Genomic DNA, 23,572 nt, shown 5'->3' with positions numbered 1-23,572 from the left:
TGGTGGTGTTTTAAGTTTCATTAATCCTGCTTCATAGGTAGCTTTGGCCACAGAACTCACAGTGATCACTCCATGTATGCTTGAAACATTGAAATCTTTTTTTGGCTTTTGGTATGTTGATTTTAACTTTCTGTTTTTATGTTAAACCTTGGGCACAGGAGAACACAGTGTCAGTGGAAAAATTGAAACGTGTACGAAAAACTGCCCAGGTTCCACTGAGATTTGAACTCAGATCGCTGGATTCAGAGTCCAGAGTGCTAACCATTACACCATGGAACCACACACAAAGAAGACTTGGCTGCAGTTTTGTGTTCTGGAAAGCACAAATGAACTCATGAATGATGGTGAAAACAGGCTCTAAAGCTGTAGTGCAAATCTACAATTAATACACAATGGTAAATTAATATCTACTAAACTTTTATTCCACAAGTGTGCCAAGGGTTCCACAATATCTCAGCAAGGACAGTTTAAAATGTTGATAAAAAGTGACTAGTAAAAAGAGTGCTAGATCTGTTACTTGGAAAACGGGCAAGAAAAAAATTAATTGCAAAAATTATACTGTTAGAAAGCTGTTCATCCAGAAGTCGCTAAAAATTTTTCATTGTGTGGTAAAAGGTTTCATCCAAGAGATAATTCAAGGTTGTTGCAAATCAAAGTGCATGTCCCAGTACATCTGCCACAACAATGGTTTGTGGCCGCTAGACAAAAGCGGGAGAAGCACCACTTACCTGGTGCCACTGATATGGAAATTTGGGTTGGATAAATCTATCCCGTGTGTGCTGTGGCTGTTCCCAATAAGACTGAGTATTTTGAGCGCTCATCAAGAATGAGTCTGTACACGATTGTGACAGGAAAGCATTCCATCAATACTGACCCTTTATTTCCTGATACATAGTTTTATAATTGCATATAGAAAGGAGTGGTTAGGGGTGGTTAGTTAATTAACATATTGTCTAGCTCCTCTGTTATTGGTTATCTGAATATATATGGAATATTGTGATTAATGCACATATGACTGCTGATTAAGCAACTAACATGAAGTTCTCTGCATCTGGGACAAAGTTGAGACATCTCATCAGCACTTAATACATCTGGAGTTCTTCTGCTTTTCGGGTGGAAAACACCAAACAGTCTGTCTGGCTTATATTAGTTTATGTCAGCCATTTTAAGCCATTTATTATAATGTATATAGATATATTTGCGTTTATATGAGTATATATGATTATAGAGGAGTATACATGCAAGTGAGATCTACATGATATAAATATTTCTATCACAAGCCCCCCTTAGATATCACTTGCCCTAATCCTAGCCTCCTGTCCCAAAGCGCTGCAACTCTTTTGTGGTGCCGGCGAACCGACGCAAGCCTAGTGCCCACGCCCTACACCGTACAGACTTTTCGCAAATGGGCGATCAGGAGATCTGTCCCTAATGGGGGTTAGTTGCAATCAGTATCTTAGTCAATAGCATGTGTAGTGTATTCTTTATCAGGAAGGTAGCTTTGCGGTCAGCACAAAAACCTACAAAAAGACCACGCAGAGGGCGCAAAAAGACCCTCCGCACTGACTCACGGTGCGGAGGCGCTCCCTCTGCGTCCCAGAGATTCCAGCAAGCAAGACAACAACAAAATAGCAAGCTGGACAGAAAAATAGCAAACCAGAGAAAAACAAGCAGGACTTAGCTTCGACTGGGAAGACAGGTCACAAGAACGATCCTGGAGTGAACAAGACCAATACTTGAACATTGCCAGGTGGCATGGAGCAAAGATCTAAGTGGAGTTAAATAGAGCAGCCAGCCAACGAATTAACCTCGTCACCTGTGGAAGGAAACTCAGAAACACCCACAGCCACCAGAGGAATTCCATGGATAGAACCAGCCGAAGTACCATTCATGACCACAGGAGGGAGCTCGACAACAGAATTCACAACAGTACCCCCCCCTTGAGGAGGGGTCACCGAACCCTCACCAGAGCCCCCAGGCCGACCAGAATGAGCTAAATGAAAGGCACGAACCAGATCGGCAGCATGAACATCAGAGGCAAAAATCCAGGAATTATCTTCCTGACCATAACCCTTCCACTTGACCAGGTACTGGAGTTTCCATCTCGAAACACGAGAATCCAAAATCTTCTCCACCACATACTCCAACTCCCCCTCAACCAACACCGGGGCAGGAGGATCAACGGATGGAACCACAGGCGCCACGTATCTCCGCAATAACGACCTATGGAACACATTATGGATGGCAAAAAAAGCAGGAAGGGCCAAACGAAATGACACAGGATTGATAACCTCAGAAATCTTATACGGACCAATGAAACGAGGCTTAAACTTAGGAGAGGAAACCTTCATAGGAACATAACGAGACGACAACCAAACCAAATCCACAACACGAAGTTGGGGACCCACACAGCGCCGTCGGTTAGCGAAACGTTGAGCCTTCTCCTGGGACAATGTCAAATTGTCCACCACATGAGTCCAAATCTGCTGCAACCTATCCACCACAGTATCTACACCAGGACAGTCCGAAGACTCAACCTGCCCTGAAGAGAAACGCGGATGGAAACCAGAATTGCAGAAAAACAGCGAAACCAAAGTAGCCGAGCTGGCCCGATTATTAAGGGCGAACTCAGCCAACGGCAAAAAGGACACCTGTTGTGAATTCTGTGGCAGAGCTCGCTCCTGTGGTCACAAGTGGTACTTCGGCTGATTCTCTCTGTGAGCTTCCGTTGGTGGAGGAAAGTGGTACTGCGGCTTCTGAGTTTCCTCCCTCAGGTGATCTGGTGAGGTCGTTAGGTACTGCTCTACTTAACTCCACCTAATGCTTTGATCCTGGCTTCCTGTCAATGTTCCAGTGTTGGACTTGTTTTTCCCTGGATCATTCCTGTGGCCTGCTGCTCTGCATAGCTAAGTTCTTCTTTGCTATTTGTTTGCTATTTTTTCTGTCCAGCTTGTCTAATTATTTTTGCTGGAAGCTCTGGGACGCAAAGGGTGTACCTCCGTGCCGTTAGTTCGGTACTGAGGGTCTTTTTGCCCCCTTTGCGTGGTTTTCTTTAGGGTTTTGTGTAGACCGCAAAGTTACCTTTCCTATCCTCGCTCTGTTAAGAAAGTCGGGCCTCACTTTGCTGAATCTATTTCATCCCTACGTTTGTCTTTTCATCTTAACTCACAGTCATTATATGTGGGGGGCTGCCTTTTCCTTTGGGGTATTTCTCTGAGGCAAGGTAGGCTTATTTTCTATCTTCAGGCTAGTTAGTTTCTCACGCTGTGCCGAGTTGCATAGGCAGAGTTAGGCGCAATCCACGGCTGCCTCTAGTGTTGTTTGGAGAGGATTAGGGATTGCGGTCTGCAGAGTTCCCACGTCTCAGAGCTCGTTCTATGATTTTGGGTTATTGTCAGATCACTGTATGTGCTCTGACCGCTATGTCCATTGTGTTACTGAATTGCCTATCATAACAGACACCCAATCATCCTGATCAGCAGAAACAAAGCATCTCAGATATGTTTCCAAAGTCTGATTAGTTCGTTCGGTATGGCCATTTGTCTGAGGATGGAAAGCCGAGGGAAAAGACAAATCAATGCCCATCCTAGCACAAAAAGATCGCCAAAACCTCGAAACAAACTGGGAACCTCTGTCAGAAACGATGTTCTCCGGGATACCATGCAAACGAACCACATGCTGGAAAAACAATGGCACCAAATCAGAGGAGGAAGGCAATTTAGACAAAGGTACCAAATGGACCATCTTAGAAAAGCGATCACAAACCACCCAAATGACCGACCTCTTTTGAGAGACGGGGAGATCCTAAATAAAATCCATAGAAATATGCATCCAGGGCCTCTTCGGGACCGGCAAGGGCAAAAGCAACCCACTGGCACGAGAACAGCAGGGCTTAGCCCGAGCACAAGTCCCACAGGACTGCACAAAAGAACGCACATCCCGTGACAAAGAAGGCCACCAAAAGGATCTAGCCACCAAATCTCTGGTACCAAAGATTCCAGGATGACCAGCCAACACCGAACAATGAACCTCAGAGATAACTCTACTAGTCCATCTATCAGGGACAAACAGTTTCTCCGCTGGGCAACGGTCAGGTCTATCAGCCTGAAATTTTTGCAGCACCCGCCGCAAATCAGGGGAGATGGCAGACAAAATTACCCCCTCTTTGAGAATACCCGCCGGCTCAGGAACACCCGGAGAGTCATGCACAAAACTCCTTGACAGGGCATCAGCCTTCACATTCTTAGAGCCCGGAAGGTACGAAACCACAAAATCAAAACGGGAGAAAAATAATGACCATCAAGCCTGTCTCGGATTCAACCGTTTGGCAGACTCAAGATAAGTCAAATTCTTGTGATCTGTCAAGACCACCACGCGATGCTTGGCTCCCTCAAGCCAATGACGCCACTCCTCGAATGCCCACTTCATGGCCAACAACTCTCGATTACCAACATCATAATTGCGCTCAGCAGGCGAAAACTTTCTGGAAAAGAAAGCACATGGCTTCATCACCGAGCCATCAGAACTTCTTTGCGACAAAACAGCCCCAGCTCCAATCTCAGAAGCATCAACCTCAACCTGAAACGGGAGCGAAACATCTGGCTGGCACAACACAGGGGCAGAAGAAAAATGACGCTTCAACTCCTGAAAAGCCTCTACAGCTGCAGAATACCAATTGACCACATCAGCACCCTTCTTGGTCAAATCAGTCAACGGTTTAGCAACACTAGAAAAATTAGCGATGAAGCGCCGATAAAAATTAGCAAAGCCCAGGAACTTTTGCAGGCTGTTCACAGATGTCGGCTGAGTCCAATTGTAAATGGCCTGGACTTTAACAGGGTCCATCTCGATAGTAGAAGGGGAAAAAATGAACCCCAAAAATGAAACCTTCTGAACTCCAAAGAGACACTTTGACCCCTTCACAAACAAGGAATTCGCACGAAGGACCTGGAAAACCATTCTAACCTGCTTCACATGAGACTCCCAATCATCCGAAAAGACCAAAATATCATCCAAATACACAATCAGGAATTTATCCAGGTACTCTCGAAAGATGTCATGCATAAAGGACTGAAATACTGATGGAGCATTGGAAAGCCCGAATGGCATAACCAGGTACTCAAAATGGCCCTCGGGCGTATTAAATGCTGTTTTCCATTCATCGCCTTGTTTAATACGCACAAGATTATACGCCCCTCGAAGATCTATCTTGGTGAACCAACTAGCCCCTTTAATACGAGCAAACAAATCAGACAGCAACGGCAAAGGATACTGAAATTTGACTGTCATTTTATTGAGAAGGCGGTAATCAATACAAGGTCTCAAAGAACCATCCTTCTTGGCCACAAAAAAGAAACCTGCTCCTAACGGTTATGACGACGGGCGAATATGGCCTTTCTCCAAGGATTCCTTTATATAACTCCGCATAGCGGCGTGTTCTGGCACAGATAAATTGAACAATCGGCCCTTAGGAAACTTACTACCAGGAATCAAATTAATTGCACAATCGCAATCCCTATGAGGAGGTAGAGCACTGGCTTTGGGCTCATCAAATACATCCCGATAATCCGACAAAAACTCTGGAACTTCAGAAGGAGTGGAAGACGAAATAGACAAAAATGGAACATCACCATGTACCCCCTGGCAACCCCAGCTGGACACAGACATAGATTTCCAGTCCAATACTGGATTATGGACCTGTAGCCATGGCAACCCCAAAACGACCACATCATGCAGATTATGCAACACCAGAAAGCGGATATCCTCCTGATGTGCAGGAGCCATGCACATGGTCAATTGGGTCCAGTACTGAGGCTTATTCTTGGCCAAAGGCATAGCATCAATTCCTCTCAATGGAATAGGATACTGCAAGGGCTCCAAGAAAAAACCACAGCGCCTGGCATACTCCAAGTCCATCAAATTCAGAGCAGCGCCTGAATCCACAAATGCCATAACAGAATAGGACGACAGAGAGCAAATCAGAGTAACGGACAAAAGAAATTTAGACTGTACAGTACCAATGGTGGCAGACCTAGCGAACCGCTTAGTGCGCTTAGGACAATCGGAGATAGCATGAGTCGATTCACCACAGTAAAAACACAGCCCATTCCGACGTCTGTGTTCTTGCCGTTCAGCTCTGGTCAAAGTCCTATCACACTGCATAGGCTCAGGCCTATGCTCAGAGAATACCGCCAGATGGTGCACAGCTTTGCGCTCACGCAAGCGCCGATCGATCTGAATGGCCAAGGACATAGACTCATTCAGACCAGCAGGCGTGGGAAATCCCACCATGACATCCTTAAGGGCTTCAGAAAGACCCTTTCTGAAAATTGCCGCCAGGGCACACTCATTCCACTGAGTAAGCACAGACCACTTTCTAAACTTCTGACAGTACACCTCCGCTTCATCCTGACCCTGACACAAAGCCAGCAAGATTTTCTCTGCCTGATCCACTGAGTTTGGTTTATCATAAAGCAATCCAAGCGCCAGAAAAAACGCATCAACATCACGCAATGCAGGATCTCCTGGCGCAAGGGAAAATGCCCAGTCTTGAGGGTCACCACGCAACAAGGAAATAATGATTTTTACTTGTTGAACGGGGTCACCAGAGGAGCGGGGTTTCAAAGCTAGAAACAGTTTACAATTATTTCTGAAATTCAGAAACTTAGCTCTATCCCCAGAAAATAAATCAGGAATAGGAATTCTAGGCTCTAACATAGGATTCTGAACCACAAAATCTTGAATGTTTTGTACCCTTGCAGTGAGATGATCCACACAAGAGGACAGACCTTGAATGTCCATCACTACACCTGTGTCCTGAACCACCCAAAGGTCTAGGGAAAAAGAAAGACAAAACACAGTGCAAAGAAAAAAAAATGGTCTCAGAGCTTCTCTTATTCCTCTATTGAGATGCATTAATACTTTGGGCCAGCTCTACTGTTATGACCTGGTGGTTAGGAGCACCCGGCACGACCTGATAGTTAAACTCACACAGGACAAGCTCTGGGATGTGGGAGCTTTGCTGACCGCAGGCCCTAATCCTATCACAACAACTAGAAATAGCCGTGGAGCGTTCCTGACTCTCCCTAGACGCCTCTTCACAGCTGAAGAACTAGCTAGCCCTAGAGATAGAAAATAAAGCCTACCTTGCCTCAGTGAAATTTCCCCAAAGGAAAAGGCAGCCCCCCACAAATATTAACTGTGAGTAAAGATGAAAATCACAAACACAGAAATGAAACAGGTTTTAGCAAAGGGAGGCCAGACTAACTAAATAGACAGAGGATAGGAAAGGTATCTTTGCGGTCAGCACAAAAAACTACAAAAGACCACGCAGAGTGTGCAAAAAGACCCCCGCACCGACTCACGGTGCGGAGGCGCCACCTGCATCCCAGAGCTTCCAGCTAGCAAGACAAAATCATGAAAGCAAGCTGGACTAGAAAACCAAGAACAGAAAATAACAATCGGGGACTTAGCTTCTTGCAGGAAGAGACAGGTCTCCAGAAGATCCAAGAGCGAACTGAACCAGCACAGGAACATTGACAGCTGGCATGGAGCAACGATCTGAGTGGAGTTAAATAGAGCAACCAACCAAAGGATAAACCACGTCACCTGTGTAAGGAACCTCAGAAGCAGCAGCTTCACTCACAGCCACCAATGGGAGTCCATGGACAGAACTCGCCGAAGTACCATTCACGACCACAGGAGGGAGCTCGACAACAGAATTCACAACAGCTGAGCTGTCTGCTGCCTGATGTGTCTGTAGCTTGGGGGGTGCCTTCTACTGGGGGATCTCCACCTTCCTCCCCCGATACCATGACTGTCAGAGGCTGGGCTGTATTGGAAACATAGAAGGGGTGCCTTATGCTGTAAGCACCACATTGTTTGGATTGGGCGTTGGCCCAGCTGGCAACAGCCAACCAGATAGTGGTAGAACACGAAGGTGTTAAGTACGTGAAGAATTTTAGAAGGTATAAAGTATGTGAAATTCATCAGAATGGCATAATTCAAGCTGCAGAATGGCATGACGTAGAAAGGAAAATAAGGGAAGTTAGCTGATGTTACATTGCTCAATGCACATTGCCCCACGTTGGGCGCCATTTGATATGGAAATTTGGGTGGGATAAATCTATCCCGTGTGTGCTGTTGCCGTTCCCAATAAGACTGAGTATTTTGAGCGCTCATCAAGAATGAGTCTGTACACGATTGTGACAGGAAAGCATTCCATCAATACTGACCCTTTATTTCCTGATACATAGTTTTATAATTGCATATAGAAAGGAGTGGTTAGGGGTGATTAGTTAATAATCATATTGTCTAGCTCCTCTGTTATTGGTTATCTGAATATCTATGGAATATTGTGATTAATGCACATATGACTGCTGATTAAGCAACTAACATGAAGTTCTCTGCATCTGGGACAAAGTTGATACATCTCATCAGCACTTAATACATCTGGAGTTCTTCTGCTTTTCGGGTGGAAAACAACGAACAGTCTGGCTTATATTAGTTTATGTCAGCCATTTTAAGCCATTTATTATAATGTATATAGATATATTTGCGTTTATATGAGTATATATGATTATAGAGGAGTATACATGCAAGTGAGATCTACATGATATAAATATTTCTATCACACCACACTCACGGTGCTTCTTTTGATTAGCGGCATGACGCACATGGGATGCAGTGCCAGATGGGCTCATGAAATGTACATCCAAAAATCTAATCAGTCTGATTCTTGAAAACCGTTCCAGAGTTTGCATATCACTGTCATGGGGGTAGACAAGGAAACGTGCAAATTAATCTACTCAGGTAATCAGTCAAAAAGCTTTAGGAACAGGATTTGAACCTGCGCGGGGAAACCCCAATGGATTTCAAGTCCATCGTCTTAAAGGGACACTGTCACCTGAATTTGGAGGGAACAATCTTCAGCCATGGAAGTGGGGTTTTTGGGTTTCTGATTCACCCTTTCATTACCCGCTGGCTGCATGCTGGCTGCAATATTGGATTGAAGTTCATTCTCTGTCCTCCGTAGTACATGCCTGCACAAGGCAATCTTGCCTTGCCCTGGCGTGTACTACAGAGGACACAGCATGAACTTCAACCCAATATTGCAGCCAGCATGCAGCCAGCAGGTAAGGAAAGGGTGAATCAAAAACCCAAAAACCCCGCCTCCATGGCTGAAGATTGTTCCCTCCAAATTCAGGTGACAGTGTCCCTTTAACCACTCGGCCATGACTACTTAGACATTAACATTTGATGAGATTCACACACCTTTTCTTATAGCACCATGATCAAGTTCATTGATTATCCCTCTGGAAAATATCTCAGAAAATAGAAACAAAATTCTAGGTCCCAGTAAAAATGTAAAAATCTGATTTCGAATCATCATCAATGGGAACCATGTACAGTTTAAGACTTTGACCTCTTCATAAGGTGGATATGGAGTGGGTCCATTCCAAAAACATCCTGAAAATTACTCTGAAAATGCTGAAAACACTGAACAAATTCATTTCCATGTAAAAAAAAGACTTGCTGTTCATATGATCGGGCTTTTGGCATCTTTTAACCACATCAAGTTTCCAATAATTCCAAGCGGTTAACTGAAATAAGCATTACAATCTTCTGGTATTTTTCATTTAGAAGTGCTCCATACTTATAATACAAGTCAATGGCTAGGTTAGAAACACTCCTTAATGGCTCCTAAGTGACTTTTGGTGCATTTTGTGAGCTACAAAGGAAAGCCTCAAAACAGACTCAAAAGATGCCCAAAATAATTTTTAGAAAAACACCACCGAAAATGGTGGTGTTTTAAGTTTCATTAATCCTGCTTCATAGGTAGCTTTGGCCACAGAACTCACAGTGATCACTCCATGTATGCTTGGAACATTGAAATCTTTTTTTGGCATGTTGATTTTAACTTTCTCTTTTTATGTTTAACCTTGGGAACAGGAGAACACAGTGTCAGTGGAAAAATTGAAACATGTGTACGAAAAACTGCCCAGGTTCCACTGAGATTTGAACTCAGATCGCTGGACTCAGAGTCCAGAGTGCTAACCATTACACCATGGAACCACACACAAAAAAGACTTGGCTGCAGTTTTGTGTTCTGGAAAGCACAATTGAACTCATGAATGATGGTGAAAACAGGCTCTAAAGCTGTAGTGCAAATCTACAATTAATACACAATGGTAAATTAATATCTCCTAAACTTTTATTCCACAAGTGTGCCAAGGGTTCCACGATATCTCAGCATGGACAGTTTTAAGTGTCGATAAAAAGTGACTAGTAAAAGAGTGCTGGATCTGTTACTTGGAAAAAGAGCAAGAAAAAAATTAATTGCAAAACTTATACTGTTAGAAAGCTGTTCATCCAGAAGTCGCTAAAAATTTTTCATTGTGTGGTAAAAGGTTTCATCCAAGAGATAATTCAAGGTTGTTGCAAATCAAAGTGCATGTCCCAGTACATCTGCCACAACAATGGTCTGTGGCCGCTAGACAAAAGCGGGAGAAGCACCACTTACCTGGTGCCACACTCACGGTGCTTCTTTTGATTAGCGGCATGATGCACATGAGATGCAGCACCAGATCGGCTTATGGAATGTACATCCAAAAATCTAATCAGTCTGATTCTTGAAAACCGTTCCAGAGTTTGCATATCACTGTCATGGGGGTAGACAAGGAAACGCGCAAATTAATCTACTCAGGTAATCAGTCAAAAAGATTTGGAAACATATACGTAGTCGGCAGGATTTGAACATGCGCGGTGAAACCCCAATGGATTTCAAGTCCATCGCCTTAACCACTCGGCCACGACTACTCAGACATTAACATTTGATGAGATTCACACACCTTTTCTTATAGCACCATGATCAAGATCAGTGATTATCCCTCTGGAAAATATCTCAGAAAATAGAAACAAAATTCTAGGTCCCAGTAAAAATGTAAAAATCTGATTTCGAGTCATCATCAATGGGAACCATGTACAGTTTAAGACTTTGACCTCTTCATAAGGTGGATATGGAGTGGGTCCATTCCAAAAACATCCTGAAAATTACTCTGAAAATGCTGAAAACACTGAACAAATTCATTTCCATGTAAAAAAAGACTTGCTGTTCATATGATCGGGCTTTTGGCGTCTTTTAACCACATCAAGTTTCCAAAAATTCCAAGCGGTTAACTGAAATAAGCATATCTTTCTTCTGGTATTTTTCATTTAGAAGTGCTCCATACTTAGAATACAAGTCAATGGCTAGGTTAGAAACACTCCTCAAAGGTTCCTAAGTGACTTTTGGTGCATTTTGTGAGCTGCAAAGCAAAGCCTCAAAAACAGACTCAAAAGATGCCCAAAACAATTTTTAGAAAAACACCACCAAAAATGGTGGTGTTTTAAGTTTCATTAACCCTGCTTCATAGGTAGCTTTGGCCACAGAACTCACAGTGATCACTCCATGTATGCTTGGAACATTGAAATCTTTTCTTGGCTTTTGGTATGTTGATTTTAACTTTCTCTTTTTATGTTAAACCTTGGGAACAGGAGAACACAGTGTCAGTGGAAAAATTAAAACATGTGTACGAAAAACTTCCCAGGTTCCACTGAGATTTGAACTCAGATCGCTGGATTCAGAGTCCAGAGTGCTAACCATTGCACCATGGAAACACACACAAAAAAGACTTGGCTGCAGTTTTGTGTTCTGGAAAGCACAATTGAACTCATGAATCATGGTGAAAACAGGCTCTAAAGCTGTAGTGCAAATCTACAATTAATACACAATGGTAAATTAATATCTCCTAAACTTTTATTCCACAAGTGTGCCAAGGGTTCCACGATATCTCAGCATGGACAGTTTTAAATGTTGATAAAAAGTGACTAGTAAAAGAGTGCTGGATCTGTTACTTGGAAAAAGAGCAAGAAAAAAATTAATTGCAAAACATATACTGTTAGAAAGCTGTTCATCCAGAAATCGCTAAAAATGTTTCACTGTGTGGTAAAAGGTTTCATCCAAGAGATAATTCAAGGTTGTTGCAAATCAAAGTGCATGTCCCAGTACATCTGCCACAACAATGGTCTGCGGCCGCTAGACAAAAGCGGGAGAAGCACCACTTACCTGGTGCCACACTCACGGTGCTTCTTTTGATTAGCGGCATGATGCACATGAGATGCAGCGCCAGATCGGCTTATGGAATGTACATCCAAAAATCTAATCAGTCTGATTCTTGAAAACCGTTCCAGAGTTTGCATATCACTGTCATGGCGGTAGACAAGGAAACGCGCAAATTAATCTACTCAGGTAATCAGTCAAAAAGCTTTAGGAATATATACGTAGTCGGCAGGATTTGAACCTGCGCGGGGAAACCCCAATGGATTTCAAGTCCATCGCCTTAACCACTCGGCCACGACTACTCAGACATTAACATTTGATGAGATTCACACACCTTTTCTTATAGCACCATGATCAAGATCAGTGATTATCCCTCTGGAAAATATCTCAGAAAATAGAAACAAAATTCTAGGTCCCAGTAAAAATGTAAAAATCTGATTTCGAGTCATCATCAATGGGAACCATGTACAGTTTAAGACTTTGACCTCTTCATAAGGTGCATATGGAGTGGGTCCATTCCAAAAACCTCCTGAAAATTACTCTGAAAATGCTGAAAACACTGAACAAATTTATTTCCATGTAAAAAAAGACTTGCTGTTCATATGATCGGGCTTTTGGCGTCTTTTAACCACATCAAGTTTCAAAAATTTCAAGCGGTTAACTTAAATAAGCATATCTATCTTCTGGTATTTTTCATTTAGAAGTGCTCCATACTTATAATACAAGTCAATGGCTAGGTTAGAAACACTCCTTAATGGTTCCTAAGTGACTTTTGGTGCATTTTGTGAGCTGTAAAGAAAAGCCTCAAAAACAGACTCAAAAGATGCCCAAAACAATTTTTAGAAAAACACCACCAAAAATGGTGGTGTTTTAAGTTTCATTAATCCTGATTCATAGGTAGCTTTGGCCACAGAACTCACAGTGATCACTCCATGTATGCTTGGAACATTGAAATCTTTTTTTGGCTTTTGGTATGTTGATTTTAACTTTCTCTTTTTATGTTAAACCTTGGGAACAGGAGAACACAGTGTCAGTGGAAAAATTGAAACATGTGTATGAAAAACTGCCCAGGTTCCACTGAGATTTGAACTCAGATCGCTGGATTCAGAGTCCAGAGTGCTAACCATTACACCATGGAACCACACGCAAAAAAGACTTGGCTGCAGTTTTGTGTTCTGGAAAGCAGAATTGAATTCATGAATCATGGTGAAAACAGGCTCTAAAGCTGTAGTGCAAATCTACAATTAATACACAATGGTAAATTAATATCTCCTAAACTTTTATTCCACAAGTGTGCCAAGGGTTCCACGATATCTAAGCAAGGACAGTTTTAAATGTTGATAAAAAGTGACTAGTAAAAAGAGTGCTAGATCTGTTACTTGGAAAAAGAGCAAGAAAAAAATTATTTGCAAAACTAATACTGTTAGAAAGCTGTTCATCCAGAAGTCGCTAAAAATTTTTCATTGTGTGGTAAAAGGTTTCATCCAAGAGATAATTCAAGGTTGTTGCAAATCAAAGTGCATGTCCCAGTACATCTGCCACAACAATGGTCTGTGGCCGCTAGACAAAAGCGGGAGAAGCACCACTTACCTGGTGCCACACTCACGGTGCTTCTTTTGATTAGCGGCATGATGCACATGAGATGCAGCGCCAGATCGGCTTATGGAATGTACATCCAAAAATCTAATCAGTCTGATTCTTGAAAACCGTTCCAGAGTTTGCATATCACTGTCATGGCGGTAGACAAGGAAACGCGCAAATTAATCTACTCAGGTAATCAGTCAAAAAGATTTAGGAATATATACGTAGTCGGCAGGATTTGAACCTGCGCAGGGAAACCCTAATGGATTTCAAGTCCATCGCCTTAACCACTCGGCCACGACTACTCAGACATTAACATTTGATGAGATTCACACACCTTTTCTTATAGCACCATGATCAAGATCAGTGATTATCCCTCTGGAAAATATCTCAGAAAATAGAAACAAAATTCTAGGTCCCAGTAAAAATGTAAAAATCTGATTTCGAGTCATCATCAATGGGAACCATGTACAGTTTAAGACTTTGACCTCTTCATAAGGTGGATATGGAGTGGGTCCATTCCAAAAACATCCTGAAAATTACTCTGAAAATGCTGAAAACACTGAACAAATTCATTTCCATGTAAAAAAAGACTTGTTGTTCATATGATCTGGCTTTTGGCGTCTTTTAACCACATCAAGTTTCCAAAAATTCCAAGCGGTTAACTGAAATAAGCATATCTATCTTCTGGTATTTTTCATTTAGAAGTGCTCCATACTTATAATACAAGTCAATGGCTAGGTTAGAAACACTCCTTAATGGTTCCTAAGTGACTTTTGGTGCATTTTGTGAGCTGCAAAGCAAAGCCTCAAAAACAGACTCAAAAGATGCCCAAAACAATTTTTAGAAAAACACCACCAAAAATGGTGGTGTTTTAAGTTTCATTAACCCTGCTTCATAGGTAGCTTTGGCCACAGAACTCACAGTGATCATTCCATGTATGCTTGGAACATTGAAATCTTTTTTAGGCTTTTGGTATGTTGATTTTAACTTTCTCTTTTTATGTTAAACCTTGGGAACAGGAGAACACAGTGTCAGTGGAAAAATTGAAACGTGTACGAAAAACTACCCATGTTCCACTGAGATTTGAACTCAGATCGCTGGATTCAGAGTCCAGAGTGCTAACCATTAAAAATGGAACCACACACAAAAAAGACTTGGCTGCAGTTTCGTGTTCTGGAAAGCACAATTGAACTCATGAATCATGGTGAAAACAGGCTCTAAAGCTGTAGTGCAAATCTACAATTAATACACAATGGTAAATTAATATCTCCTAAACTTTTATTCCACAAGTGTGCCAAGGGTTCCACGATATCTCAGCAAGGACAGTTTTAAATGTTGATAAAAAGTGACTAGTAAAAAGAGTGCTAGATCTGTTACTTGGAAAAAGAGCAAGAAAAAAATTAATTGCAAAACTTATACTGTTAGAAAGCTGTTCATCCAGAAGTCGCTAAAAATTTTTCATTGTGTGGTAAAAGGTTTCATCCAAGAGATAATTCAAGGTTGTTGCAAATCAAAGTGCATGTCCCAGTACATCTGCCACAACAATGGTCTGTGGCCGCTAGACAAAAGCGGGAGAAGCACCACTTACCTGGTGCCACACTCACGGTGCTTCTTTTGATTAGCGGCATGATGCACATGAGATGCAGCGCCAGATCGGCTTATGGAATGTACATCCAAAAATCTAATCAGTCTGATTCTTGAAAACCGTTCCAGAGTTTGCATATCACTGTCATGGCGGTAGACAAGGAAACGCGCAAATTAATCTACTCAGGTAATCAGTCAAAAAGCTTTAGGAATATATACGTAGTCGGCAGGATTTGAACCTGCGCGGGGAAACCCCAATGGATTTCAAGTCCATCGCCTTAACCACTCAGCCACGACTACTCAGACATTAACATTGGATGAGATTCACACACCTTTTCTTATTGCACCATGATCAAGATCAGTGATTATCCCTCTGGAAAATATCTCAGAAAATAGAAACAAAATTCTAGGTCCCAGTAAAAATGTAAAAATCTGATTTCGAGTCATCATCAATGGGAACCATGTACAGTTTAAGACTTTGACCTCTTCATAAGGTGGATATGGAGTGGGTCCATTCCAAAAACATCCTGAAAATTACTCTGAAAATGCTGAAAACACTGAACAAATTCATTTCCATGTAAAAAAAGACTTGCTGTTCATATGATCGGGCTTTTGGCGTCTTTTAACCACATCAAGTTTCCAAAAATTCCAAGCGGTTAACTGAAATAAGCATATCTATCTTCTGGTATTTTTCATTTAGAAGTGCTCCATACTTATAATACAAGTCAATGGCTAGGTTAGAAACACTCCTTAAAGGTTCCTAAGTGACTTTTGGTGCATTTTGTGAGCTGCAAAGCAAAGCCTCAAAAACAGACTCAAAAGATGCCCAAAACAATTTTTAGAAAAACACCACCAAAAATGGTGGTGTTTTAAGTTTCATTAACCCTGCTTCATAGGTAGCTTTGGCCACAGAACTCACAGTGATCACTCCATGTATGCTTGGAACATTGAAATCTTTTTTTGGCTTTTGGTATGTTGATTTTAACTTTCTCTTTTTATGTTAAACCTTGGGAACAGGAGAACACAGTGTCAGTGGAAAAATTGAAACATGTGTACGAAAAACTGCCCAGGTTCCACTGAGATTTGAACTCAGATCGCTGGATTCAGAGTCCAGAGTGCTAACCATTACACCATGGAACCACACACAAAAAAGACTTGGCTGCAGTTTTGTGTTCTGGAAAGCACAATTGAACTCATGAATCATGGTGAAAACAGGCTCTAAAGCTGTAGTGCAAATCTAGAATTAATACACAATGGTAAATTAATATCTCCTAAACGTTTATTCCACAAGTGTGCCAAGGGTTCCACGATATCTCAGCATGGACAGTTTTAAATGTTGATAAAAAGTGACTAGTAAAAGAGTGCTGGATCTGTTACTTGGAAAACGAGCAAGAAAAAAATTAATTGCGAAACTTATACTGTTAGAAAGCTGTTCATCCAGAAGTCGCTAAAATTTTTTCACTGTGTGGTAAAAGGTTTCATCCAAGAGATAATTCAAGGTTGTTGCAAATCAAAGTGCATGTCCCAGTACATCTGCCACAACAATGGTCTGTGGCCGCTAGACAAAAGCGGGAGAAGCACCACTTACCTGGTGCCACACTCACGGTGCTTCTTTTGATTAGCGGCATGATGCACATGAGATGCAGCACCAGATCGGCTTATGGAATGTACATCCAAAAATCTAATCAGTCTGATTCTTGAAAACCGTTCCAGAGTTTGCATATCACTGTCATGGGGGTAGACAAGGAAACGCGCAAATTAATCTACTCAGGTAATCAGTCAAAAAGATTTGGAAACATATACGTAGTCGGCAGGATTTGAACCTGCGCGGTGAAACCCCAATGGATTTCAAGCCCATCGCCTTAACCACTCGGCCACGACTACTCAGACATTAACATTTGATGAGATTCACACACCTTTTCTTATAGCACCATGATCAAGATCAGTGATTATCCCTCTGGAAAATATATCAGAAAATAGAAACAAAATTCTAGGTCCCAGTAAAAATGTAAAAATCTGATTTCGAGTCATCATCAATGGGAACCATGTACAGTTTAAGACTTTGACCTCTTCATAAGGTGGATATGGAGTGGGTCCATTCCAAAAACATCCTGAAAATTACTCTGAAAATGCTGAAAACACTGAACAAATTCATTTCCATGTTAAAAAAGACTTGCTGTTCATATGATCGGGCTTTTGGCGTCTTTTAACCACATCAAGTTTCCAAAAATTCCAAGCGGTTAACTGAAATAAGCATATCTATCTTCTGGTATTTTTCATTTAGAAGTGCTCCATACTTATAATACAAGTCAATGGCTAGGTTAGAAACACTCCTTAAAGGTTCCTAAGTGACTTTTGGTGCATTTTGTGAGCTGCAAAGCAAAGCCTCAAAAACAGACGCAAAAGATGCCCAAAACAATTTTTAGAAAAACACCACCAAAAATGGTGGTGTTTTAAGTTTCATTAACCCTGCTTCATAGGTAGCTTTGGCCACAGAACTCACAGTGATCACTCCATGTATGCTTGGAACATTGAAATCTTTTTTTGGCTTTTGGTATGTTGATTTTAAATTTCTCTTTTTATGTTAAACCTTGGGAACAGGAGAACACAGTGTCAGTGGAAAAATTGAAACATGTGTACGAAAAACTGCCCAGGTTCCACTGAGATTTGAACTCAGATCGCTGGATTCAGAGTCCAGAGTGCTAACCATTAAAAATGGAACCACACACAAAAAAGACTTGGCTGCAGTTTTGTGTTCTGGAAAGCACAATTGAACTCATGAATCATGGTGAAAACAGGCTCTAAAGCTGTAGTGCAAATCTACAATTAATACACAATGGTAAATTAATATCTCCTAAACTTTTATTCCACAAGTGTGGCAAGGGTTCCACGATATCTCAGCATGGACAGTTTTAAATGTTGATAAAAAGTGACTAGTAAAAGAGTGCTGGATCTGTTACTTGGAAAAAGAGCAAGAAAAAAATTAATTGCAAAACTTATACTGTTAGAAAGCTGTTCATCCAGAAGTCGCTAAAAATTTTTCACTGTGTGGTAAAAGGTTTCATCCAAGAGATAATTCAAGGTTGTTGCAAATCAAAGTGCATGTCCCAGTACATCTGCCACAACAATGGTCTGTGGCCGCTAGACAAAAGCGGGAGAAGCACCACTTACCTGGTGCCACACTCACGGTGCTTCTTTTGATTAGCGGCATGATGCACATGAGATGCAGCGCCAGATCGGCTTATGGAATGTACATCCAAAAATCTAATCAGTCTGATTCTTGAAAACCGTTCCAGAGTTTGCATATCACTGTCATGGCGGTAGACAAGGAAACGCGCAAATTAATCTACTCAGGTAATCAGTCAAAAAGCTTTAGGAATATATACGTAGTCGGCAGGATTTGAACCTGCGCGGGGAAACCCCAATGGATTTCAAGTCCATCGCCTTAACCACTCGGCCACGACTACTCAGACATTAACATTTGATGAGATTCACACACCTTTTCTTATAGCACCATGATCAAGATCAGTGATTATCCCTCTGGAAAATATCTCAGAAAATAGAAACAAAATTCTAGGTCCCAGTAAAAATGTAAAAATCTGATTTCGAGTCATCATCAATGGGAACCATGTACAGTTTAAGACTTTGACCTCTTCATAAGGTGCATATGGAGTGGGTCCATTCCAAAAACCTCCTGAAAATTACTCTGAAAATGCTGAAAACACTGAACAAATTTATTTCCATGTAAAAAAAGACTTGCTGTTCATATGATCGGGCTTTTGGCGTCTTTTAACCACATCAAGTTTCAAAAATTTCAAGCGGTTAACTTAAATAAGCATATCTATCTTCTGGTATTTTTCATTTAGAAGTGCTCCATACTTATAATACAAGTCAATGGCTAGGTTAGAAACACTCCTTAATGGTTCCTAAGTGACTTTTGGTGCATTTTGTGAGCTGTAAAGAAAAGCCTCAAAAACAGACTCAAAAGATGCCCAAAACAATTTTTAGAAAAACACCACCAAAAATGGTGGTGTTTTAAGTTTCATTAATCCTGCTTCATAGGTAGCTTTGGCCACAGAACTCACAGTGATCACTCCATGTATGCTTGGAACATTGAAATCTTTTTTTGGCTTTTGGTATGTTGATTTTAACTTTCTCTTTTTATGTTAAACCTTGGCAACAGGAGAACACAGTGTCAGTGGAAAAATTGAAACATGTGTATGAAAAACTGCCCAGGTTCCACTGAGATTTGAACTCAGATCGCTGGATTCAGAGTCCAGAGTGCTAACCATTACACCATGGAACCACACGCAAAAAAGACTTGGCTGCAGTTTTGTGTTCTGGAAAGCACAATTGAATTCATGAATCATGGTGAAAACAGGCTCTAAAGCTGTAGTGCAAATCTACAATTAATACACAATGGTAAATTAATATCTCCTAAACTTTTATTCCACAAGTGTGCCAAGGGTTCCACGATATCTCAGCAAGGACAGTTTTAAATGTTGATAAAAAGTGACTAGTAAAAAGAGTGCTAGATCTGTTACTTGGAAAAAGAGCAAGAAAAAAATTATTTGCAAAACTTATACTGTTAGAAAGCTGTTCATCCAGAAGTCGCTAAAAATTTTTCATTGTGTGGTAAAAGGTTTCATCCAAGAGATAATTCAAGGTTGTTGCAAATCAAAGTGCATGTCCCAGTACATCTGCCACAACAATGGTCTGTGGCCGCTAGACAAAAGCGGGAGAAGCACCACTTACCTGGTGCCACACTCACGGTGCTTCTTTTGATTAGCGGCATGATGCACATGAGATGCAGCGCCAGATCGGCTTATGGAATGTACATCCAAAAATCTAATCAGTCTGATTCTTGAAAACCGTTCCAGAGTTTGCATATCACTGTCATGGCGGTAGACAAGGAAACGCGCAAATTAATCTACTCAGGTAATCAGTCAAAAAGATTTAGGAATATATACGTAGTCGGCAGGATTTGAACCTGCGCGGGGAAACCCCAATGGATTTCAAGTCCATCGCCTTAACCACTCGGCCACGACTACTCAGACATTAACATTTGATGAGATTCACACACCTTTTCTTATAGCACCATGATCAAGATCAGTGATTATCCCTCTGGAAAATATCTCAGAAAATAGAAACAAAATTCTAGGTCCCAGTAAAAATGTAAAAATCTGATTTCGAGTCATCATCAATGGGAACCATGTACAGTTTAAGACTTTGACCTCTTCATAAGGTGGATATGGAGTGGGTCCATTCCAAAAACATCCTGAAAATTACTCTGAAAACACTGAACAAATTCATTTCCATGTAAAAAAAGACTTGCTGTTCATATGATCGGGCTTTTGGCGTCTTTTAACCACATCAAGTTTCCAAAAATTCCAAGCGGTTAACTGAAATAAGCATATCTATCTTCTGGTATTTTTCATTTAGAAGTGCTCCATACTTATAATACAAGTCAATGGCTAGGTTAGAAACACTCCTTAATGGTTCCTAAGTGACTTTTGGTGCATTTTGTGAGCTGCAAAGCAAAGCCTCAAAAACAGACTCAAAAGATGCCCAAAACAATTTTTAGAAAAACACCACCAAAAATGGTGGTGTTTTAAGTTTCATTAACCCTGCTTCATAGGTAGCTTTGGCCACAGAACTCACAGTGATCATTCCATGTATGCTTGGAACATTGAAATCTTTTTTAGGCTTTTGGTATGTTGATTTTAACTTTCTCTTTTTATGTTAAACCTTGGGAACAGGAGAACACAGTGTCAGTGGAAAAATTGAAACATGTGTACGAAAAACTGCCCATGTTCCACTGAGATTTGAACTCAGATCGCTGGATTCAGAGTCCAGAGTGCTAACCATTAAAAATGGAACCACACACAAAAAAGACTTGGCTGCAGTTTTGTGTTCTGGAAAGCACAATTGAACTCATGAATCATGGTGAAAACAGGCTCTAAAGCTGTAGTGCAAATCTACAATTAATACACAATGGTAAATTAATATCTCCTAAACTTTTATTCCACAAGTGTGGCAAGGGTTCCACGATATCTCAGCATGGACAGTTTTAAATGTTGATAAAAAGTGACTAGTAAAAGAGTGCTGGATCTGTTACTTGGAAAAAGAGCAAGAAAAAAATTAATTGCAAAACTTATACTGTTAGAAAGCTGTTCATCCAGAAGTCGCTAAAAATTTTTCACTGTGTGGTAAAAGGTTTCATCCAAGAGATAATTCAAGGTTGTTGCAAATCAAAGTGCATGTCCCAGTACATCTGCCACAACAATGGTCTGTGGCCGCTAGACAAAAGCGGGAGAAGCACCACTTACCTGGTGCCACACTCACGGTGCTTCTTTTGATTAGCGGCATGATGCACATGAGATGCAGCGCCAGATCGGCTTATGGAATGTACATCCAAAAATCTAATCAGTCTGATTCTTGAAAACCGTTCCAGAGTTTGCATATCACTGTCATGGCGGTAGACAAGGAAACGCGCAAATTAATCTACTCAGGTAATCAGTCAAAAAGCTTTAGGAATATATACGTAGTCGGCAGGATTTGAACCTGCGCGGGGAAACCCCAATGGATTTCAAGTCCATCGCCTTAACCACTCGGCCACGACTACTCAGACATTAACATTTGATGAGATTCACACACCTTTTCTTATAGCACCATGATCAAGATCAGTGATTATCCCTCTGGAAAATATCTCAGAAAATAGAAACAAAATTCTAGGTCCCAGTAAAAATGTAAAAATCTGATTTCGAGTCATCATCAATGGGAACCATGTACAGTTTAAGACTTTGACCTCTTCATAAGGTGCATATGGAGTGGGTCCATTCCAAAAACCTCCTGAAAATTACTCTGAAAATGCTGAAAACACTGAACAAATTTATTTCCATGTAAAAAAAGACTTGCTGTTCATATGATCGGGCTTTTGGCGTCTTTTAACCACATCAAGTTTCAAAAATTTCAAGCGGTTAACTTAAATAAGCATATCTATCTTCTGGTATTTTTCATTTAGAAGTGCTCCATACTTATAATACAAGTCAATGGCTAGGTTAGAAACACTCCTTAATGGTTCCTAAGTGACTTTTGGTGCATTTTGTGAGCTGTAAAGAAAAGCCTCAAAAACAGACTCAAAAGATGCCCAAAACAATTTTTAGAAAAACACCACCAAAAATGGTGGTGTTTTAAGTTTCATTAATCCTGCTTCATAGGTAGCTTTGGCCACAGAACTCACAGTGATCACTCCATGTATGCTTGGAACATTGAAATCTTTTTTTGGCTTTTGGTATGTTGATTTTAACTTTCTCTTTTTATGTTAAACCTTGGGAACAGGAGAACACAGTGTCAGTGGAAAAATTGAAACATGTGTATGAAAAACTGCCCAGGTTCCACTGAGATTTGAACTCAGATCGCTGGATTCAGAGTCCAGAGTGCTAACCATTACACCATGGAACCACACGCAAAAAAGACTTGGCTGCAGTTTTGTGTTCTGGAAAGCACAATTGAATTCATGAATCATGGTGAAAACAGGCTCTAAAGCTGTAGTGCAAATCTACAATTAATACACAATGGTAAATTAATATCTCCTAAACTTTTATTCCACAAGTGTGCCAAGGGTTCCACGATATCTCAGCAAGGACAGTTTTAAATGTTGATAAAAAGTGACTAGTAAAAAGAGTGCTAGATCTGTTACTTGGAAAAAGAGCAAGAAAAAAATTATTTGCAAAACTTATACTGTTAGAAAGCTGTTCATCCAGAAGTCGCTAAAAATTTTTCATTGTGTGGTAAAAGGTTTCATCCAAGAGATAATTCAAGGTTGTTGCAAATCAAAGTGCATGTCCCAGTACATCTGCCACAACAATGGTCTGTGGCCGCTAGACAAAAGCGGGAGAAGCACCACTTACCTGGTGCCACACTCACGGTGCTTCTTTTGATTAGCGGCATGATGCACATGAGATGCAGCGCCAGATCGGCTTATGGAATGTACATCCAAAAATCTAATCAGTCTGATTCTTGAAAACCGTTCCAGAGTTTGCATATCACTGTCATGGCGGTAGACAAGGAAACGCGCAAATTAATCTACTCAGGTAATCAGTCAAAAAGATTTAGGAATATATACGTAGTCGGCAGGATTTGAACCTGCGCGGGGAAACCCCAATGGATTTCAAGTCCATCGCCTTAACCACTCGGCCACGACTACTCAGACATTAACATTTGATGAGATTCACACACCTTTTCTTATAGCACCATGATCAAGATCAGTGATTATCCCTCTGGAAAATATCTCAGAAAATA

At 41.1% G+C, this 23,572-nt stretch overlaps 16 non-coding genes across 16 annotated transcripts; all 16 read right to left on the bottom strand.

Moving 5' to 3' along the window:
- Positions 1–207: 207 nt before the first annotated feature.
- On the bottom strand, positions 208–279 carry TRNAQ-CUG (transfer RNA glutamine (anticodon CUG)). Its single transcript has one exon. It is a non-coding gene; the product is annotated as a tRNA-Gln (tRNA).
- A 9,723-nt stretch (positions 280–10,002) lies between these two features.
- TRNAQ-CUG (transfer RNA glutamine (anticodon CUG)) lies at positions 10,003–10,074 on the bottom strand. The gene has a single exon. It is a non-coding gene; the product is annotated as a tRNA-Gln (tRNA).
- Positions 10,075–10,736: 662 nt separating this feature from the next.
- Positions 10,737–10,818, bottom strand: TRNAS-UGA (transfer RNA serine (anticodon UGA)). Its single transcript has one exon. It is a non-coding gene; the product is annotated as a tRNA-Ser (tRNA).
- A 768-nt stretch (positions 10,819–11,586) lies between these two features.
- On the bottom strand, positions 11,587–11,658 carry TRNAQ-CUG (transfer RNA glutamine (anticodon CUG)). The gene has a single exon. It is a non-coding gene; the product is annotated as a tRNA-Gln (tRNA).
- A 662-nt stretch (positions 11,659–12,320) lies between these two features.
- On the bottom strand, positions 12,321–12,402 carry TRNAS-UGA (transfer RNA serine (anticodon UGA)). Its single transcript has one exon. It is a non-coding gene; the product is annotated as a tRNA-Ser (tRNA).
- A 767-nt stretch (positions 12,403–13,169) lies between these two features.
- Positions 13,170–13,241, bottom strand: TRNAQ-CUG (transfer RNA glutamine (anticodon CUG)). Its single transcript has one exon. It is a non-coding gene; the product is annotated as a tRNA-Gln (tRNA).
- Positions 13,242–13,904: 663 nt separating this feature from the next.
- Positions 13,905–13,986, bottom strand: TRNAS-UGA (transfer RNA serine (anticodon UGA)). Its single transcript has one exon. It is a non-coding gene; the product is annotated as a tRNA-Ser (tRNA).
- Positions 13,987–15,486: 1,500 nt separating this feature from the next.
- TRNAS-UGA (transfer RNA serine (anticodon UGA)) lies at positions 15,487–15,568 on the bottom strand. The gene has a single exon. It is a non-coding gene; the product is annotated as a tRNA-Ser (tRNA).
- Positions 15,569–16,336: 768 nt separating this feature from the next.
- Positions 16,337–16,408, bottom strand: TRNAQ-CUG (transfer RNA glutamine (anticodon CUG)). Its single transcript has one exon. It is a non-coding gene; the product is annotated as a tRNA-Gln (tRNA).
- Positions 16,409–17,070: 662 nt separating this feature from the next.
- Positions 17,071–17,152, bottom strand: TRNAS-UGA (transfer RNA serine (anticodon UGA)). The gene has a single exon. It is a non-coding gene; the product is annotated as a tRNA-Ser (tRNA).
- A 1,501-nt stretch (positions 17,153–18,653) lies between these two features.
- Positions 18,654–18,735, bottom strand: TRNAS-UGA (transfer RNA serine (anticodon UGA)). The gene has a single exon. It is a non-coding gene; the product is annotated as a tRNA-Ser (tRNA).
- Positions 18,736–19,502: 767 nt separating this feature from the next.
- On the bottom strand, positions 19,503–19,574 carry TRNAQ-CUG (transfer RNA glutamine (anticodon CUG)). The gene has a single exon. It is a non-coding gene; the product is annotated as a tRNA-Gln (tRNA).
- A 663-nt stretch (positions 19,575–20,237) lies between these two features.
- Positions 20,238–20,319, bottom strand: TRNAS-UGA (transfer RNA serine (anticodon UGA)). Its single transcript has one exon. It is a non-coding gene; the product is annotated as a tRNA-Ser (tRNA).
- Positions 20,320–21,811: 1,492 nt separating this feature from the next.
- TRNAS-UGA (transfer RNA serine (anticodon UGA)) lies at positions 21,812–21,893 on the bottom strand. Its single transcript has one exon. It is a non-coding gene; the product is annotated as a tRNA-Ser (tRNA).
- Positions 21,894–22,660: 767 nt separating this feature from the next.
- On the bottom strand, positions 22,661–22,732 carry TRNAQ-CUG (transfer RNA glutamine (anticodon CUG)). Its single transcript has one exon. It is a non-coding gene; the product is annotated as a tRNA-Gln (tRNA).
- A 663-nt stretch (positions 22,733–23,395) lies between these two features.
- TRNAS-UGA (transfer RNA serine (anticodon UGA)) lies at positions 23,396–23,477 on the bottom strand. Its single transcript has one exon. It is a non-coding gene; the product is annotated as a tRNA-Ser (tRNA).
- Positions 23,478–23,572: the final 95 nt, after the last annotated feature.

Source organism: Ranitomeya imitator, chromosome 9 (assembly GCF_032444005.1).
Source record: "Ranitomeya imitator isolate aRanImi1 chromosome 9, aRanImi1.pri, whole genome shotgun sequence".
Taxonomy (NCBI): domain Eukaryota; kingdom Metazoa; phylum Chordata; class Amphibia; order Anura; family Dendrobatidae; genus Ranitomeya; species Ranitomeya imitator.
Note: the sequence above shows the minus strand (reverse complement) of the source record. Positions and strands in the feature narration are given on the sequence as shown.